Below are 20579 nucleotides of genomic sequence, written 5' to 3'. Positions count from 1 at the left end.
TCTTGGGGTTATATACTCATTTCACACTAGAAAATAGAGGCAAAGGAAGCTATTTTGAGAGACATTTTGTCCAATTTGGACGTCAGCTCTGTACATGCATAGATTCTGAGATCGAACAGAGGACAGATCCTGGGGAGTTCATTGCCCCGAAAAAGTGGTACTCTGACCACCAGTAAGTATACGGTGATGGTCATGCAGTTCAGATTCATTCATTTACAGAATAATAGTCTCCATATGCAATGGTACACGTGTGAATTTGTGTGTGTGTGTGTGTGTGTGTGTGTGTAACTGGCTTTGGATAGCCACACTTAGGACCCTCAGTGGGATGTGGTGCATCCCTTACACCCATGGTACACACTGTATACTCATATACTCTATGGTACTTCTTATCCTTTCTAAAGGACACTGTACTAGACATACAGTAAAACCTCAGTTGAACAACATTGTTCTAGTTAGATAAAAATCAAGCAAACTTTTGTGTCTAACATATGTAAAACAGTGATGTGTTGGTAAATGCTTTACAGCCAGCAGTCTTGGGGTGAATAAGCCCTGATCTGTGAATTTCAATGGTGTAAATACTCCTACCATGGCCAGTTTCAAGGTACCAAAGTGATGCCAACCAGGTTGCAAAATTCCTGAACTTAACAATCACTGCCAGGCACATGCTCGTGGGCTCTGGAACCCCACTGCTGTTAGCACCTTGCTGGCGCCTCCTGCTGACTGGCCAGGTTCCTGGAGAAATCTCACTGTGAGCACTTAACAATCACTCTTCTATTAAACAGATGTGAAAAGCTAGGCTGTCTGCAATTAGGTTGCCTATCCCAGAGGCTTCTTTTCTTATAGCCCAGACATAAACATGCATTTTTCCGTCCTTACTAAAAGAAGGTGTAGAAAGACACATACTGGTTATCCAAATGTTTCTAGTGGTATTTTTATTCTTTCTTCTCATCAGAGCACGAAAGGGCATAAACCATAAACAGGGAAGCTGTATTAATATGCAGCTGTATTAATATGAAGCCATAAAACTTTCAGGACCTTAGGAAAGTAGAGCTGGCTCACTAACATCCCTGATCATAAGCCTTGGCTACATCCCACACCAGTCTTTTTTACAGTTTTATGGCCAAATAATCACCACTGAGGTTGATCAACCCGAATGACTCTCGAGGAGAATTGTAACGCAGAGACTTGGGCAGCCAACCACCAAAACATTCATGTAAAAGTTTCTAGGTGTCCCGCTATTTATTGATGGATATATTTATTTTTGTAATATAGTGTAGAATACCAAATATTTTATTTTTATGTTTGTGATTCCCTCTTGGATGAAACAATTTTCTGTGCTTTTCACGTAGTGCCTTCCCTGGAGTGTGGCTCCTTTACAATATTTGGCCCATATTCTTATTCTCTCCTTTTACATCAGAATGTCCTGGTATTTTCAGGAGCCTTGCTATATGCTTGTCATCATCTTGTATCTTCATGTCTTGTAGGCATGCTGTGAGCACTTGACATATTTACTGATGTGGAAATAGTACAGTTTAACTGAATGCTGTTGTATTTGCCCAATAAATTGTCATGTCATTTCATAAGTCGACATCGTCTTTTGTCCATCAGAGGCCAATGTCATCAGGCTATGATTGCTGCTCAGTATTTAATTGGTTCTTTTCATTCCCAAAGGAGGTGCTTTTCCACTGCTTTCGCCTACCAATTCAAAGACCCGGTTGGATAATCCCTTTGTAATTGGACCAATTACTCTATAAATGTAAAAGATGTTCATTTAGTGATCCCAAAAGAGTCAGCCTCAAAGGGCCTAATTCTTTCCCCATATATAATTTTTGGCTGGGAAATTTATGATAAATACTTTCCCTGGAAAAGTAATACTCATAGTAATTGTACGGCTATTCTTTAGAATCTATATTTTTTAAGTAAAAGCTATTTTCTTAGAAAGGAATTTTACATATAACTTCTCACCAAACTCCCAGCCCATGAAGCCCCTCAGTGCCGTGCAGGACCCTGTACAATCTTTCTGTCACACAGAAGGGACCTTGTCCTATTTAGGAATTGTGGAGCATTTCAAAGAGTCACCATGTGTTGTACTTGGCCCTTTGCCGTCTGGTGACAAAGAAAACTACTATGACTCTGTGTATTTTCTGGGCCCTAACAAGCACATTTGATCTCACACATTAGATGGAAGGAAAGTAGATGATGCTGTGCAGTAGCCACATAGAAGGATGTTTCTGGGTGTGGAGCTACATCCGTAAGTTTATAACTTCGTCAGGGAAGGATTGCTTGTGTGGTCAGTGTGCTGCCATCACACACCAGCACTTTTCCTGTGAGTGTCTGGCCTGATCCCGTGAGGACACGGACCTGCTCGTGCCCATCTGGTGAACTTCCACAGGTGCTAATACCACGATCACACCGTATCTGCTGAAACACATCAATTTTCCTGTGTGAAACCTGTTTGTTATCTATGTTCAAATGTATGTAGAAATTACTAGACTAAAAGGAAGACGGGAAGAAATAGTTTACACCATGTTTATAAATTAAATGTGTACATTCAGAGTTATCTGTTAAATAAAATGGAAAAATTATTTTGATAATTATTTGAAACATTTTTCCTTGAGATGAACTCCATCATGCTCTCCTTCCCACTTGCTTTTTGGTTTCCATTTCACAAGCTATCCAGATGGAATAAAGCCTCTTGCTCTACTAGTGGAATATGGCCTGAAGACATAGCGCGTTGGCCTTTGTGGTCTCACCAGAGACTGAGTCCGTTGTCATGTGGGTCTCCCACTCCACACACCTGTCTGTAAAGCCCATGAATGCCAGAGACATACAATGAGTCTCCTCTTTGTCAATCAACCACTGAGAAATATTTCTTCTCTGAGTTTAGAATGAGGCAGGCTAACGAGCAATTGCTTTGGGGAAAATATCCAGGCTAAATTTCATTGAAATTTAATTATTGAACCTCAAAGAATCTCAGGCTCAGAAGGGACTTTTAAAAGTTATCTGGCCCTGGCCAGTGTTGCTTAGTGGTTAGAGCTTCGGCCTACACACTGAAGGGTCTCGGGTTCGATTTCTGGTCAAGAGCACCTACTTGGGTTGCAGTTTTGATCTCGCATGGTTGGGGCACATGCGGGAGGCAACCAATCCATGTGTGGATATTTCTCTATCTCCCTTCCTTCTTCCCTTCCACTCTCTCTAAAAATCAATGGGAAAAATACCCTTAGGTGAGGATTAACAACAAAAAAGTTATCTGGCATGCTTCGTTTTCTCCAGCAGCCCAGCAAAAACACTTTTCATCTTTCCTGCAAATATCAGTCAAGAGAAGGGAACGCACTGCCTTCTTATGAGCGCTAGTACATCTTCAGACGGGTCTGCCTGGATTGTACTCTGTTTAACACAGAGTGTAGCTCTTTACGCAAGCAAGTCACTGCAGGAGAGACTAAGGTAAGCAGAACGTTGTCAGAGAGTTCTCCCTTCCGTGGAACTGAAGTCTCTCCTGGTGTCCCTCGTGAATTCCCAGTTCATAACTCTTGAGGCGGCCCGTACATACCGAATCCATGCCAGCCCCTCGGTTCACAAATAGCTCTGCTGTCCTGCATGCACTGGCCTCTGTTTCCTGCAACTGTGTGCGTGTGAACACATGGCCAGACGCAGTGAGCTCCCTCCACCTGGTGGAAACTCGTGCGAGGCCTGCACTGGGAGGAGACCCCCTGAGTGTGCAATAGGCCTGGTGGACAGACAGACCCTGCTGCCTGTTCTGGAAGGAAGTTCATTCTATGGCAGAATGTGGGAACTGAAGGACACAGAACCCCAGGTGGCCTAAAATTCCTCCCATCAGACCATCATTCCGCACCTCTTTTGGGGGGAATCCTCTGAAGTCCTGGCTGACAGGCCATATCTGACAAGTGCGTCAGTGGGGAGCACAGTCCTTGTCCCTCACTATCAGGACAACTGATAAGGGCAAGACAAGCATTCTAGTCATGGAGGAAAGAGAGCTGAGAACCCGGGTTGGGCTTAAGCCAGGACTAGACTTGAAAAGCCCGAAAAGCCATTCGTTGTAATGTCGAATTCTTTAGTAGCCTATTCATTCTCTTCTGTAAATAATCCCATTTATGGATGTCTCTCCCAGTGCAGTGCCTGGACCCGTTCTTTTTTTTTTTTTTCATCCTCTCCCGAGGACATTTTTTGATATTTTGTTCAGATGAGTGGGAGGGGGGAGAGAGAGAGAGAGAGAGAGAAACATCGATGTGAAAGGGACACATCGAGTGGTTGCCACCCACACAACCCAACCAGGGCCGGGGACAAACTGCAACCGAGGCACGTGCCCTTAGCGGGAACCGAACCCGGGTCTCTCCGGACCACAGGCCGACGCTCTAACCGCTGAGCCAAACCTGCCAGGGCTGGACCCATTCTTTACGTAAGGTCTGACCAGAGCTTGACAGCACAGAACCTACCACCTTGGTTCTGGGAGATTTTCGTCTACTGATGATATAGCCTGGGACTGCACTGGGCAGACGCCGCTGCAGGTGATTTTGAAGGGGGAGAAAAGTTATTTTCAAAGCTCAGATTGTACATTTAATAACATGTTACAGTTTCTCATCATGCTGCTAATGTGAACTGATCTGGGTGGTGCAGGGCAGTAACGCCTGGAACTGGCTGCATGTGACTGGAGTCACATGGATGAGAGCCCACTTTGGCGCACAAGTGACTATTTGTAAAGAAGAGGCCTATTTGGAGAAGGTGAGAGCTTGTTAACTTGGGTGGTTATAAATGGATTATGCGATTATCTCCGACTCACTCCCCCGAACTGTCAGTTTACAAGAACCAGTGCCTGCCCTCTCTTCACCTTCCTTAGACCGTGAGCACAGACCCAGAGCGCTCGTCTTGTCCTGAGAAGAAAATCCAGAAACACATGAACACCCCAGTCCATTTTTACTCTTCAATGGGATTCTCAGAATCTTATCAAGAATTTAGGCCACTCAGTTCAAACTGAGGTTCTTTGGTGGGAGGCATGAAGCCCAATTGTCAAATCAGGCTGCAGCAGAAAATTTTCACTCACAGCACACAGGGCCAACCTTTTTGCACAATATGGGAACGGTGTTAGAAATATTCAGTACTAACCCCTTCTTAGTATTCCTGCCTGAAATGCAGAACGTGACCTGACCAATTATGAGGAAATATCACATAAACCTATTTAAAGAACATTCTGCAAAATAACCATATTGCACTCTTTAAAAATGTCAATGGCAACGTCCAGCTCTATCAACTGTACAACTCTCGAGTGATGTTCATTTTTAAAAATCTTCTGCATGGTTATTGCTTTTTCCCCAAATCTGTGATTTGTGTGGGAGGAGTCACTGGGCTTTGCCTAAGCCCTAACGCAGTGTCTGAGCTGCAAGAGGGCAGCAATGAAGACCTCCAAGCAATAGGCAAACTCAACGGAAGGAACAGAGACGAAGGGAAACTGCATCCGTGTGGCAGACCTGAGGTCAATAAACGAGCCGCAGCAAAACGTCTTCCTGAAATAATCAAGCTCAACACTGCATCCCCTGAAAAGAAGTGTTCTTTTCAGGCAACAAACCATCTGTTTCAAGTGTTTAGAAAAGGGATCTCCAATCACTGCTAATTTAAACTTCCTTATACCCCAGTTCAATGTTTGATAAGAAGAGAGTGCTAACAGGACAGGAACTGAGTTACTATATTAAGAAGCCCAGCCAGAACAAAAACCAGCCCCCTGCTGTTGTTTTGTTTATGCTGCAGACTCTTCTGTTTTAATTAACATAATATTTACACGAGACCAGCTCCTGTTACAGCGTTTGCTGCAAGTGTCACATGTTTTGTTCTTTGTTGTTGTTTTTGCTTTTTGAAACTGTTCCTGCAAAACACAGTTGAGACTATGCTTGAATGAAGTATATACACAGGGAGATCACACCATAGTATCCTTGCTCCCAAGGGCCAAGTCCACCTGCTTCGTGCAGTTTGAGGTCAAGTATCAGGTTGCCAGGTAGGATGCAGGGTGTCCAGGTACGTTACAATCTCAGATAAACAAAGAACAGATTGTTTAGTATAAGTCTGTCTCAAATATTGCATGCTAAAAACCAGTCTGTTTATCTGAAATTCAGATTTAAGTGGGTGCCCTGTGTTTTTATTCGCTGAGTCTGGCAGCCTTCGTCAGATGTTGCTCAGAAGGCTACATGAGTGGAAAGAGCCAGAGACAAATGGAATAGTTATCCCCACCATTTCCAGATGAGCAATTCGCAGGATCATAAATCGAGCCTATCAGGGTTCATTGTGAAAGAGCACCTTTGAGATGGAGTTGAAATCCACTTGACCGTAATACCTGCCAATATGAAAACCGCAGCAATACCTACCGCATCATCCTCCCCATTTCCCGGGCCATCTTACCTTCAAAAATTCTCTTTTTCATGTTGACTTTGCTTATTTTAGATTTTGTTACATTCATAAAAGTGAAATTACTGCAGAAAGAGTTATGCACATTTAGAATTGATCATTCTGAGAGATACTAGCAACTTACTCTCCAAAATGTTTACCAAATGATAGTCCATCAGCCGGTACAAGAGTGCTGGTTCTGTACAGTTTCCAATGTTCAAGAACACCATTGCTTTTCTTAGTGAAGTCTGATGTGGCTGAATCGTGTCCCCTAAAAAAGATGTATTGAAGTCCCAACCCCCATTACCTCAGGGTGCAACCTTATTTGGAAATGAGGTCTTCAAGGAGGTAATCAGGTTAAAATGAGTCCATTAGGGTGGGTCCTAGCCCAGTATGACTTGTGTCCTTATCAAAAGGGCAAATCTGGACACAGACAGGCAGGAACACAATGAGAACGCCAGGTGAAGACAAAGGCGGAGATCAGGGAGAGGCGTCTCTAAATGAAGGAACTCCAAAGATTGTCAGCAAACCTCCAGAAGCCAGGGGAGAGATGAAACAGCTTCTTCCTCCCAGCCCTCAGAAGGAACCCACGCTGCTGACACCTCGATCTCAGACTTCCGGCTTCCAGAGCCTCGAGCCGATACGTTTCTGCTGTTCAAGCCACGCAGTGTGCGGTGCGTTGTTACAGGGGCCCCAGCGAGCTAACACAGATGCTAAGTACGACACACTTAATTACATACATTTAAATGTATTTCTTTAATGATGGGTGAGTTTGACTATATTTTCATCTATTTCTTGACTAATTCTCTTTGTTCCATCAATAGACTTGTTCTGTCTTTAACTTATTGTTTATATTGCTTATATTCTTCTAACTGATTAATTGGAGCTCCGTGTTATGCTTTGCTATCAATAGTTTCCTGTTTGTTCCTTACCTTTGAAGTTTTCAAAAATATTACACTTTGCTGTTTAAAAGTTTTACGTGTTTGTGTAGTCAGATCTGTCCGTCCTTCCCTTTGTGGCTTTCTGGTTGCGTGCATTACTTTTAGAAATGGTTTCTCCATCTCAAAATTATTAAAATGCCTTTCAGCACGGTTTGGCTTAATAGAGGGAATAGGAAAGTTTCTCTTGACTAGGGCCACCACCACCCAAATCACACTGGGCCTGAAAAAACGTCAAAGTTTCACTTTTTTTGGTAAAAATTCTTCAAAACCCTCCAGTTTCTCAATTGCCTCTCAGTCTGCATTCCTTGTGACCTGATATCCGGTGGGCTACTCCTTCCGTAATGCCCAGGGAACCAAGGGGTCAACCCCGTGTTCTCTTGCTCTGATGGCCTTTCGTGTCTTTGAGCGGTTTTACTGAACGGTGTTCCTGTGTCTGTTTCTGTAACGCACCATCCCAAAGGGTGCTCACAACAGCAATCATGATTGGTGGCTGGGGTTTCATCATCTTGAAGACTTCCTCACTCACACACATGGCACCTGGCCACTGGCTCCTTGAATCTCTCTCTCTGTCTCTCTCTGTCTCTCTTTCTCCATGGCTACCACTCAGGGCAACTAGCCTTTTTATGGTGGCAGAAGGTTGTCACAGTGAGTATCTCAAGAGCAACAGTAAGGCAGAAGCTGCAATGTCTTTGTTATCTAGCCTTGCAAGACATGCTGCATCACTTCTGCCACATTAGACTTGGCAGGAGTGAGTCGCTGAGGCCAGCCCATAATCAACGAGCTGGGAATCAGATTCCGTCTTCTGAAGGAGGGGTGTGTTGATGAATTTTCAGACATCTTTTAAAACTTCCATAGATGGTATATAAGAAATCTCTAAGCCAATTCTCTCTTCTGCGCACTGCCCATACCAGGTCCGTGAGAAGCACACAAGCATTCCGTGCCCTGCCTGACCTCGAGAGAGCAAGCCCACCCCTGCTCGGCGGTAACTCCTGTCTTCACTCCTCCGCCAGATCGGGTCACCAGCTTGGCTCTTAAACTTCGGTTTCCTGGATGGGGCTCAAACTTGAGTCCTTGATGCCCCTCCCTGCAAAAATAGGAAGCACATACCAAGCTCTCTGAGGGGTACACTTTGAAGTAACTCTAATTGCACTTGAAGTGATGAGCAGGCATTCTTCCCCCTCCCCTTAATCCCACCACCAAGGGCTAAGTCAGTGAGTATACAGTAGAAATGAATTGATAGTCACCAAAATCAAGTTTTGAAGAATACTTGTAGGCATGGAAAATATTTTTTTTCTTAAATTAAGTCAAATGAAGATAGGATTTTAAAACTGAAGATGGCTAAGCTATATGTTTAAGCTAGAACTATATGCTTCTTTCAGTTCTTTTTGTTTATTAGATTTCAAAGATCTATTTGAAATTTTTTGCTCTTTAGACAAAGGAATCAGAGAAAAATTAAGTAACTGAACAGGAGTCACCTAATCAGTCAGTGGAACGTTTAATCACAAGACCTAGCTATCACAACTTCGCGTATCAGGATTCAATCTCATGTGATCACAATGCTTTTAGTGAAGTTATATCCTAACATCTGCCTCAACGCTTGTTTGTTTAAATGATCAGAAAACAAACAAAAAATTCCAGATCCTACTAGATTCTATTTTTCGTTTTCTAAACATTCATGAATGTATTTTAACAAATGCCAATTTTTAGCAAGCAAATACTACTGAGAAATATTTTTTAGGATGGAGGGATCTACCTAATGTGGTTGAATGCCACTGGCTTGAGGAGCTGCAAAGTGAGAAGCAAAGTGCTTTTGAGACAACCCAGGACATGGTGTTGAAAAGTTACGTGTGGAGTTAAGTAAAGGTTGAAGGCAGTGTGGATTCACAAGGCAAGTACAGTAACCAAGTCCCATGATCCATCACCTTTAGGTTTGTTGTGTTTTGCTATGACAACTGCTTATCTTTGTTAGATGCTTTTGAATCCACAGCTGACACTTGAGGGTGTGGCTTTTCTTAACTGGTTTGACAGACAAAGACTGAGAATGAAAATTCAGCAACACGGCAAGAGATTTCCGTATGGAGGATATTAGGGATTTTTTTTTTATAACTGCTCTCTTTATGATCACACAAGTGATGTCAAAAAGATACTTTGGTGGTATATATACTAAAGTCGGAACAATACAGAGAAGATTAGCATGGCCCCTGCGCACAGATGACACACAAGTTCATGAAGCGTCCACATTTCTTTAACAACAAAGACACTGCATAGGGAACACCAGTTACACTGAGCTCTGCTATTCATCAATAAGATGCAAATTTGATCAATCACCTAAAGCTAATTTGAACCCTTTAGAGCTAAAACTGGTGCTATTCCTAGCATGATAATTTAGAATCAGTAATAGAAAGATCAAACAATTGGCCTCTAGCCCTTGTGCTCAGGCAAATTAGACCAACCTGAGGTCCCAGTGCCAGATTGCAGGCCCTGGCATGCAGCCCTGAGTCTGCATGGTCATCTTATCCACTGGTACAGCCTTAGTCCCAGTCTTCTTCTTAGACCATCAAAGGACTCCACCATTTTTGTGACCAGTCTAGAAGAGGATGACAACCCTCCAGAGGCCAGACAAATAATATGACAAGTGAGGTGGCCTGGTGACTGTGGCCTCAGCAGCTGTGCTGCCCAGACGTTTGCCACAGTAGAGGTTAGGCCCATGTGCACCAGATCTTCCAATGCTTAGGGCAAACTAGAAATCTGGAACTTAAGGCTTTTTGAATTTTTCTAATTCCAGAAAGTGTCTACATTCTGGAAAGTACAAATAATGCACATCTGTGAGCCAAATGTGACCTGTAAGCTACTTCTTTGCCTTCTCTGTCCTGGAGGTTAGTTGGAACACTGGGAGAAAGACATTTGTCTTGACTAGGACTAAAACTTTCCCCACCAAGCCCACAGTTGTAGCCATTGTGTTCAGAATTGGAAAACTTTTTTTTAATCCTCACCCAAGGACATTTTTCCATTTTTTGTTCAGATAGAGTAGGAGAGAGAGAGAGAGAGAGAGACATTGACGTGAAAGGGACACATCAAGTGGTTGCCACCTGCACAACCCAACCAGGGCCGGGGACAAACTGCAACCGAGGTGCGTGCCCTTAGCAGGAACCGAACCCCAGTCTGTCTGGACCACAGGCCGATGATCTAACCACTGAGACAAACTGGCCAGGGCAGGAAAACTTCTTGAGGGTCACTCTCTCTGTTTGAGTTCCAGCTGCTTCTCTTGATCAAGATGGATGGGGAATTGGGTACAATACTTTCTAACCCACAGTTCAGGGAGCTTTGCCTCTGCCCCCTGGTGGTGCAGAGCCAACAGCATCTTTGAAGTCCTCAACAGCCCTGTTAAGGCCTACCATGGATCCTGGCATCGTTCCTTCCTACAGTTCAGCTTTAGAATGAGACTTGCTTCCACACAGAGGAACTCTATGTTGATGGTTCTCTGTGTGGTTTACGCATCAGAATAATCTGAGCGATAATTTTTAAAACAGTCCCTGGTCTTACCCAGGAGAATCAGATTTAGTCAAAGGGTGTGATGTCAGGCAGCAGTTCTCAAATGTTTTATTCTCAGGACCCCTCTGTCTCCTTAAAAATTACTAAGGATCCCCCAAAGCCTGTGTTTATATGGGTTATATTTGTTTATTCTTACTATATTAGAAATTTAAACTGAAAAATTATATAACATATATGTATCAATTCATTTAAAAATTAAACTCATTGTGCCTTAATATAAATACATTTGTGTGAATAATAAATGTATTTCTCAAAACAAAATTTATGTCATGGGAAGATTGACATTACTTTACAATTTTGCAAATTTCTTCTATGTCTGGCTTAATAAGCAACTGGATTCTTCCATGTGCTTTTCTATTCAATCCATTAACATATGTTGTTTTGGTTGAAAAAAAATGAAGAAATTGTGACCTTCAAATTTGTAGTTGAAAAAGGCAGACATATTTTAATAGCTTGTTTAGATAATTATAGATATTGTTCTCTAATACTACACTCAATGAGTGATGGTCTCTTAAATGTTAGCTGCAAGGTGAAATCTTAAATCAAATCCTCTTTGTACTTAGTTACATTAAAATCCACTTATCTTTGGTCACTTTTAAGGGATTTTTTACCCGAGTGATTCTATAACATCATGCATTTGTTATTTGAAAAATATTTGTTCATAGATCTTCTAAATGTTGACACACATTTCATTATACAGTATCATCACATATCATGTAGCCACGGGAAAATCCCATTGAACACTGTGAGAGAATGAGAGTAATAAAAACAAATAATGTCTTAGTATTATTATGAAAGCTTTGACCTCTATGGACCCACTGGTGTAGCAAAAAGAGCCCTTTCCTAGAAATATACAGATCTGGATTCTCCCTCACACTGTGCTACTAACTAGCTCAGTGACCTTAAGATACTTTCTTAGCCCTGGCCAGTGTTGCTCAGTGGTTAGAGCATTGGCCCACACACCGAAGGGTCATGGGTTCAATTCCCAGTCAAGGGCACATACCTGGGTGGCAAATTCAATCCCTGGCCCCAGTCAGGGTACATGCAGGAGGCAACCAATCAATGTGTCTCTCTGAGATCAATCTCTCTCTTTCTCTCTCTCTCTCTTTCGCTCGCTCCTCCCTCCAACTCTCTCTAAAAATCAATGGAAAAAAATATGTCCTAGGGTGAGGATTAACAGCAACAACAAAAAAAGTTTTCTCACCTTTCTATGGCCCAGTTTCTCAACTGTAAAATGGGGGTCTGGAACTCAAGCCAGTGTTTATCAGTGGGGCACCATTGGCTCTCAAAGCAGACAAATTTGTTTTTGTGAGGGACCGTCCCTCAGGCTATCGGATACTCAGCATCCCTGACTCTCCCACTGGACATGAGTAGCGCCACACCCCACCTTCAGCTACTGTGCCACACTCGGACCCTCAAGAGAACCCTCTGGAGGGTGATGGTGCCTCCAGTCCAGACCTATGGGATTAAACAAACTAAGTTTCCATCCCATTTTGAAGCCAATTCTGTTAGAATAACAACATATTATACAATGTCGATATGCGGGTGTACACATCTATTTAGGTGTTACAGACATAAATCTATTTGATGTGAACAAACAGTGACTACTCTCGAGATGCAGAAGGTAACAAAAGTAGGAGACGAGAGAGGGGCAGGGAGAGAGGTAGAAACAGGGAAACAACTCACATTCTCTTGGCCACATTCTGACCAGCGCAGGATTCTTGAAACCTTCCACAGAGGCCAGTGCTGTGCAGTCGCTGTGCCACTGGCAGAGGTGTGGGAAGGAGGAGCGGGGTTCTGCCCAGGCTGCCAAGCTCCAGGGAACACGAGGAGGGCCGTGCAGTTGCCCTCGGCGCTCTGCTTCCTGCCCCGCAGGGCACCGCGGCCGCGCCAGCCTGCCTCCCCGAGAGCCTCCGCTTGCCAAGTGAGAGTACAAGCACCTACTTTTGTGAGGATTACATGTGTTAATGCACACAAAGCACTTGGAACGCTGTGTGCTGAAGGGTAAGGAAGCAATAAATGTCCATTAATAGTGTTACTAAGGAAAGGCAGGAAGCCACGCTCCCTTCCACCGAAACCTCGGGCCACCTTGGACGTGTTGTTCACTTTTCCCTGCTAAGGTTTCCATTCTTTCCCCATAAGGCTGGACATAAAGCCGATTTTATCTTACTTTTATGTGTACATGTGGGATGTGGGTTACCATAGAAGGAAGTGCCATCTTGTAACCTTGGATGGCTTCGGCACGGAGCTCTCAGGGAGCCCTTGTGATGTCCACTCTAAGTGGAGGCAAAGACATTTCCCAAAGCCCAATGGAGCTGGCACACCAGAATTTGGTTGGAACACCCATTTTTATCCTAATTTTTTTCCTTTATTGATTTTAGAGAGAGAGGAAGAGAGAGATAGAAACATCAATGAGGGAGAACATCGATTGGCCGCCTCCTGCATGCCCCCCACTGGGGATCGGGCCCACAACCTGGGTATGTGCCCTGACCGGGAATCGAACCAGCAACCTCTTGGTGCATGGGTCAACAATCAACCACGGAGTTACACCGGCCGGACGGAACACCCATTTTTAAATGAGGCTAATCTGAAACTCTCTCCTTTGGCAATGAATCCCCCCCAGATGCAGGCCAAAATTGCAGTAAGGACTGAGAAGAGAATTCCAGATTTTTTTTAAAAAGAGACGACCTTGCCAGCGCTTTTCCATAGTCAGCATCTGAAAAGGTTTGGCGGTGAATCCTGGAAGAACGCTTCCTCTTCTTGAACTGCAAAGCGGTATCTTCTTCCTCATCCCCCTCCAGAAGAAAGAGGCTGATTCGGATTCATTCGTCCTGCTCTTTGCAGAACCTCCCCCTAGGCTCCAGAGAATATTTATTCTCACATCACCAGAGAAATGAGGGTGGTGAGGAGATAAAACAGTTACCTACCTCTAGGGGCAATTGTGCAACTATTTGCAACTTGGCTTCCGGAGGACTCCCTGAGTTCTGAGAAGAATTCTGACAGATGTGTGTATTTCATCAGCTTGCGGAGATCGGGGGAAGGTGACCTCATGGAAAAGCTTCTGTATGTTTGTGCGTCTGAATAAACACTCTCTGGTGGAGCTTCTGGGTCTGTGTTCCTTACTTCCATTCTTAAGTGGTTTAGAAATTTAGCCACTCTTTCCTGAAGCTTCTACCGAAGACCAATTTAAGTGCTTGATGGGGAATTGGCAAAAAGATTTTAAGGTCTCTTCCAACTCTGTACGTGTATGAATTTACATATTTCTAGAGCTGGCAATGGCTTCGAATTCATCCTGTTCAACCCTTTTATTTTTGACATGAAAGCTGAAGCCAGAGAGGCTAAATAAACTTCCTAGATCAGAAATTTCTTCCATAGCAAGGATGAGTTGAACACCATAACCCTTTTTACTACTTATTCCGGGGTTCTTGCTGCGGTCCATGTGCTCCCCTGGAGGTGTGTAGCTATGTACACAGCTACACAAAAGTGGCAGGATTCAACCTGGGACATCTTCCGAGTTTTCGATTTTACCCTGAGGCCAATACTTAAAACAATTTTTCTATCATATGTACCACTGTTTATATCGCAGGTACTGCTGTTTATATCACATGTACCACTGTTTATATCCCATGTACAGCTGTTTATATTCCATGAACCGCTGTTTATGTCACATGTACCACTGTTTATATACATGTACCACTGTTTATATCACAGGTATTATATCACATGTACCACTGTTTATATCACATGCACAGCTGTTTATATCCCATGTACCACTGTTTAGATCGCATGTACTATTTATATCACATGCATCATGTGTTCCCTAGATCTCAGAACAGTACCTGACGTGGTAAATAATCAATAAATATTTGTTGGATGAATGAATGAATAAATGAATGTTAAAAATAAAATATATTTTTTCAAAAATTTGTGGTAGCTTTGAGGGATATGTCAGTGGAAATATTTGAGAAAACTATAGTGATGCTAAAACAAGGTGTCTCAAAAAAGAAGCTTTATTTTGGCCATGTTCCTCATTTGATCATCTTTCTATATATTACCAAGGTCAAATGTATTTTGAAATCGATGAATAAGGAAATTGCTTCCTTTGTTCATCTCTCTGGGACACAATTTCTCCCCTTTGCACCTACCTGCATAATCTTTCGTATCACTTTCGGAAGGAAGGATTTCCTGAACCTCTTAGATTAGGTTAAACCCTCCGCTGGATCCTGCCCTTCTCCTTGGCAACATTCAACACAATTTTGATTAATGTCTGTCTTCCCAGATAGACTGCAAGTTCCCCTCATGAAGCATGACTCATGTTGATCTCACTCATTGCCTGATATCTCTAACATCTTAATCAGGACCTGAAACAGGGTGGGGACTCAGTCGCTGGGACTGGAGGTGTCTGGCTTATTCAGCTCCCATGGAGAAACAATGCTTGCCAGGTATCAGCAGCTCCACCGTCTAGACAGTGTCCCCTGCCATCTACAGTGCTTCCAGAAGCTGGAACAGCTGGTCCCGGACTCTCTAGACCCAGTGGCCACTCACTGTGACTCGGCTATTTGTCCAGCTCTTTCCACCAGGGCCACTGGTTCCCAGGGCTTCTCTCTTTCCAGAGAGCTATGAGGCAGGGAGTCGCACAAGGAAGTAGATAAAAAAAAAAAAGACCTGGTCTGAGGCTGCATAAGTGCTTGAGAAAGGAAGAGGATGAATTCAAGAGATATTTTCAGATATAGAATGACCTGAGCTTGGATGGGATGGGAACAGAGAGCAGGGTATCGAGAATTCCCAATGATTCCAGTGTTTCGTAGCTTGGATGACTGGCTGAATGGTGACATTATTAATTAAGAAGGATGAAAGAGAGGAGGATCTAAAAGGAAAACCCAAGAGCTCCAGTTTGAAACTATTGAGTGTGAGGTGCCCCCGAGGTGGACGTGTCCAGCGGTTAGAAACACGAATGTGAAAATGAGAGAGAGGTCAGGACTGAAGAACCACAGTGAAAAACTGGAGGCTGGCCAACACCACCAGACGACTTCTGTTCACAGTCAGCCAACCACTTGTCTCTACTCGGGATCCCAAGGTAGAGACCCCACCTTCTGAATGCATCCTCTTTTCCAGTAAGTGACCGCTGAGCCTGCGGCCTTTGGGTCAGCATGACCGAGGCAGGGGAGTGGCCGTGGTGGCCTCAGTAGGAGACACACAGGTCAAGGCACTGGGCTTGGCACAGCCCCAGGGAAAGACTCATCCCTAACGTGACCCAGGAGGAGGCCGAGCTGCCGGCACTGTCGGTCTTCGCGCTGCGGATGACACGTTGGGAGGTGGAACACATCAGCGAAAATGTAATAGAAATACATGGGGATTCATAAATCTTGGTAGAAAAATGGAAACTTGTAAATGTTTTTAGAAACACATGTGCCACACGAGGTAAGCCTGTGATGTGTGGCACAGGCAGGCAGGATTAGAACTGTCGGGTCCTCATTTTGGAAGGGATGCTACTTGGCCTGCCCTCAAGACTCCCAGCCAGGTGTCCACTCTTCTGGCTCTCTGTTCCTTACCATCACTGACTGGACCTCCTATTAGACTTATAAAGACCCCAGACCCCAGATCCCTTGCCTCCCTCCCTCCATTTTATCCTAATGTACCAGCATCTCCACGTTCCATCCTCCCATCACGTGCCGTGGAGCCACTGTCCAGCAGTCCGTCCGCTCTCTGGTTTATATTCTCATGTCACCTTGTCTCCGTCCTTTCAGCTCATCCGCAAGGCCAAGCACTTAGCCCGGATTTATATTCCTTTGCCTACTCCGGGGCTGCCTTAGGGAAAACCACCCAGCCAGGAGATGGGTGTAGACTCTCCATCATCTGTCTCTAGACCACAAGACTGTCCGGGGAGGTGAGACAAGATCAAAAGGGATTCAGGTCAAAATAAAAAAATAACAACTAACATTTACTAAGCTCTTACTAAGTGCTGGGCAGTGTTCCAAGAGTTTCATCTTCTTTAATTGTCATGGCAATGCCACAAAGCAACAAATGAAAACAGATCCCTTGCTTACTCCTGCTTCTCTGTTATCAGAACCCCAATTTCCATCATACTCATGGCATGGTCATCTTTGGTCTGAACAAACCAAGGTGTCCTGCCTGGCTTTGCCAGACACACGCCTCTCCAGCCACCTTTACAGCAACAGGTGGTCATGTGACTCTGCTCTGAGCAATGGGGAGTCAAGGCAAGTCCTCTGGGGATGCTTCTTTTTCCAGATAAAAGGAAGGACTTTTCTAAAAAAGAGAAAGGTACTTGTCCTCTGCTCCTTGGTTTTTGTTTTCTGTGTGTGTGTGTGTGTGTGTGTGTGTGTGTGGTCCACGCCCCTAGCAGGAACAGAACCTGGGACTCTCTGGTCCGCAGGCCATCGCTCAACCACTGAGCCAAACTGGCCAGGGCTGCTCCTTGGTTTTGAATGTGATCAGGCGACCTGAAATTGAGGTGGCCATTCTGGAAACACGAGGTGACTAGTGTGAGACAAGCCCAAAGGCCGAGGTCGGGGACGGAGGAGAAGCATGGAACAGTCTGACCTCTAAGGCATTGTGGAGCTGCTCTCTCATACCTGCACCCCTACCTCCAGATTTCTCATTAGGAGAGATCGCTGTGTCTTCATTGCCTGGGTCACTCTTAGTTGTGGGTGTTCTTTTATTTGCAGCCAAACATCAAACAGAATCAGATTATTACCATTATTAGAAAAAGAAACTAAGACTTGGAGAAGATCAGTGACTTTGCTGAGACTGGTAAGTGGGGAGGGAGGCTGGCACTGAACACACGCACTTAGACTCCAGGCCTGCTGTCTGGGCCCTGTCTGCACCTGCCAGGGTACGAGACTTTTATGATGCAGAGTTGGATGCTGGGCAAATAAGAGAAAGCCAGATAAAGGGAAGTAATTAGGAGAGGACAAATGAAAGAAGCTATATTGAAATATTGATTAAAGAGATGACGAGAGCAAAAGGTGGGGAGAGTTCAGGTTAGACACACAAATCAACAAAACATCTCTGGTGTGGGTGGAGAAGGTGATTTTGAGAGTTGGATGAGGGTGGAGCATAGAAGGGGGGATAAGAAAAGTTACTGCTAGGGATGTGGGGAGGGCGTTTCAAAAGATAAAAGTAAACTAGGACAAGTTCTTTGTTTTATTGTATTACTTTTTAAAAATATATTTCTATTGATTATTAGAAAGAGAGGAAGGGAGAAGGAGATAGAGATAGAAACATCAATGTGAGAGAAGGAATCGAACAGGCAACCTCTTCATGCATGGGTCAATGCTCAGCCACTGAGCCACACCGGCCAGGCAGAAACTCTCTCTTTAAAAACAAATAATGCTCTGGGCTCCCTGCACTGTCTTTGATGCTATATGGAGAGGAGAAAAGTTACACAGAGAGTGGCCCACGGGGGCTCGGAGCCGCAGGCCACTATGATATAATAAAGACCCCTATGGCTTCTGAAAAGCAGACGAACCTCTTTATTTATTTATTTATTTATTTATTTATTTATTTATTTATTTATTTAAAATATGCTTTTATTGATATTTTAGAGAGAGAGGTAGGGAGATGGAGAGATAGAAACATTGATATGAGAGGGAAACATCAGCTGCCCCCTGCACGCCCCCCACTGGGGATCGAGCCCACAACCTGGGCATGTGCGCTGACCGGGAATCGAACCAGGACCTCTCAGTCCATGGGACGACTCTCCATCCACTGAGCCACAGCAGCCGGGCCAGACAAACCTTTCTAAAGTAATAATTTATCCTCCGAAGTTCCTAGAGTGACTGTGTAACTCTTCAGCTGCCACATTGTGAAGCAGATGGACAGCATGAACCATGCAGCCAAGAAAAGAAGAGACAGAAATGGCTGCCCCCAGGCAAGTCAGCGGAAAAGGAAAAGACAGCTCTGAACTCCCAGCTTTGCACCGGTGTCAGCAGCCAGTGTCTGAAAGTTCAAGCTGGAACTAAGGACGTAGCTGCAATGGCTCCGTTCAGAGACGTGAACTTTGAGCAAGAGCACATCCTTGCCCCCTTTGACTTCAGTCCAGTCTTCTCTAGACTCTTCTGCGACCTGATTCCATGCAGCCTGATTGACCTCTGGCTCCTGAATGACTGAGGGCCCTGCCTGGCCTGTGTGTCTTCTCTGCTGAGAGCCCTTTCCTCCCTCCTCCGGCTGCCCTGGACCTCCTCCCCTAAGACCACGGCTCAAGTCTTCTCCAAGTAGCTCCTCCACACTTGGTGCTGGTGTTGGGGTTCCTCCTCTGTGTGTCCCACAGCAACCAGTACATGCTTCCATTGCAGCTCTGGTCCTGTGGGTCTGGAAGCCTCCCACAAGGGCCGTGCTCTCAATTATTCAATCCCATACCTGCCAGCCTCCCACAAGGACCGTGTTCTCAATTATTCAATTCCACACCTGCCAGGGACGCTGCCTCTGCCGTTTCCTTTGTCAAAATGTCCTTCTTATGGCGCTCTCGGATGTTCAGGTCTCTGTTTATTTTCTAGCAGAGGACTCTGTTTGTTTGTTTATTTATTTATTTTTGGTACGTGCCCCTAGCGGGAACTGAACTGGGGACTCTCTATGGTCTGCAGGCTGACGCTCCGACTGCTGAGCTAAACTGGCCAGGGCTGTTTATTTTTAAATAGCATTCATCACAACCTGCAGTTCTTTTATTTATTTGCTTCCTGATAGCTGTCTCCCGCCCTCTCTAGAAGGTCCCTTGTATGAGGGCAAAGACCTTGCTTTCTTGCCTCCATCACAGAAGCTGGTATTCACCGGGCGCTTCAAAATATTAGGTAGAAAAAGGAATAATATGCCCGGCACATGGTGGCCCAAAGTACCTAAAATTCAATCCAGGGTTGCTTTATTGCCTGTCTTTCCAAAAGCTAATTATCTGTATTTTTTGTTGTGGAAACTTTTATTTCATGCCAACCAGTATCATTAATATCACACACACACACACACACACACACACACACACACACACAATGTTCAGGTGGGAAAAACAGCTGTTTTAGTGGAATGCTGTCTCACAATGACAAAAACTACATACTTCTCTAGGAGACCTGATTCTTCTGAGCCAAAACATATTCTCTGTCAAAACCCCTCCTTGTGAAATGATCAGACATACCCATGGGCATTCCCTTCTAGGTTTTAACAGAGCAGGGGCTGGACAGGAGGGCCCTGCCCTGTGGCCAGTGTCGGGATATGTGTGACGTTAGCGCTAGCCCAGCACTTCAGTCCCCATCTATCGATGAACGTCCCCAGCTCCACTCACCTGTTCAGGTGAAAATGATGAATTCATTTCATCATGTTTCCTTGGTCATTCCTCCAGTAAAGACTAATAGTGGTTGTCACTGGGAAATAGAGAAGAAACAATCTTTTATTTTTCTTTATATTGTTTTTCTTGGCATACCTGTCCTTGAGTGCACTGCAGGGGTGGTGGCAGAAGAGGCGGGATGAGGAAGGACACTGAGGATGCCTGTCCTCTGCTCTCACCCATCACAGCAACACCAGTCACTCCCTCAAACAATAAAATCTCCACTTAGATTTAGTGCCCTGTCTCTAAGAGGACATGTGCTCCCAGGTGGCCACACAACTCCTCTAAAAAGAGCCACAGAGACGTTTCCTTCGTCATCACATTTCTTGCAACTTCTAGCTCTCTTGAAACACAGAGCTACACAA

General features: G+C 44.5%; 1 non-coding gene across 1 annotated transcript; it reads left to right on the top strand.

Moving 5' to 3' along the window:
• The first annotated feature begins 9474 nt into the window (after positions 1 to 9474).
• LOC118631264 lies at positions 9475 to 9577 on the top strand. The gene has a single exon (XR_004959755.1). It is a non-coding gene; the product is annotated as a U6 spliceosomal RNA (small nuclear RNA).
• The last annotated feature ends 11002 nt before the right edge of the window (positions 9578 to 20579 follow it).

Source organism: Molossus molossus, unplaced genomic scaffold (genome assembly GCF_014108415.1).
Source record: "Molossus molossus isolate mMolMol1 unplaced genomic scaffold, mMolMol1.p scaffold_m16_p_15, whole genome shotgun sequence".
Taxonomy (NCBI): domain Eukaryota; kingdom Metazoa; phylum Chordata; class Mammalia; order Chiroptera; family Molossidae; genus Molossus; species Molossus molossus.
The sequence above is the reverse complement of the archived record's forward strand: the minus strand, read 5'-3'. Positions and strand labels throughout refer to the sequence as shown.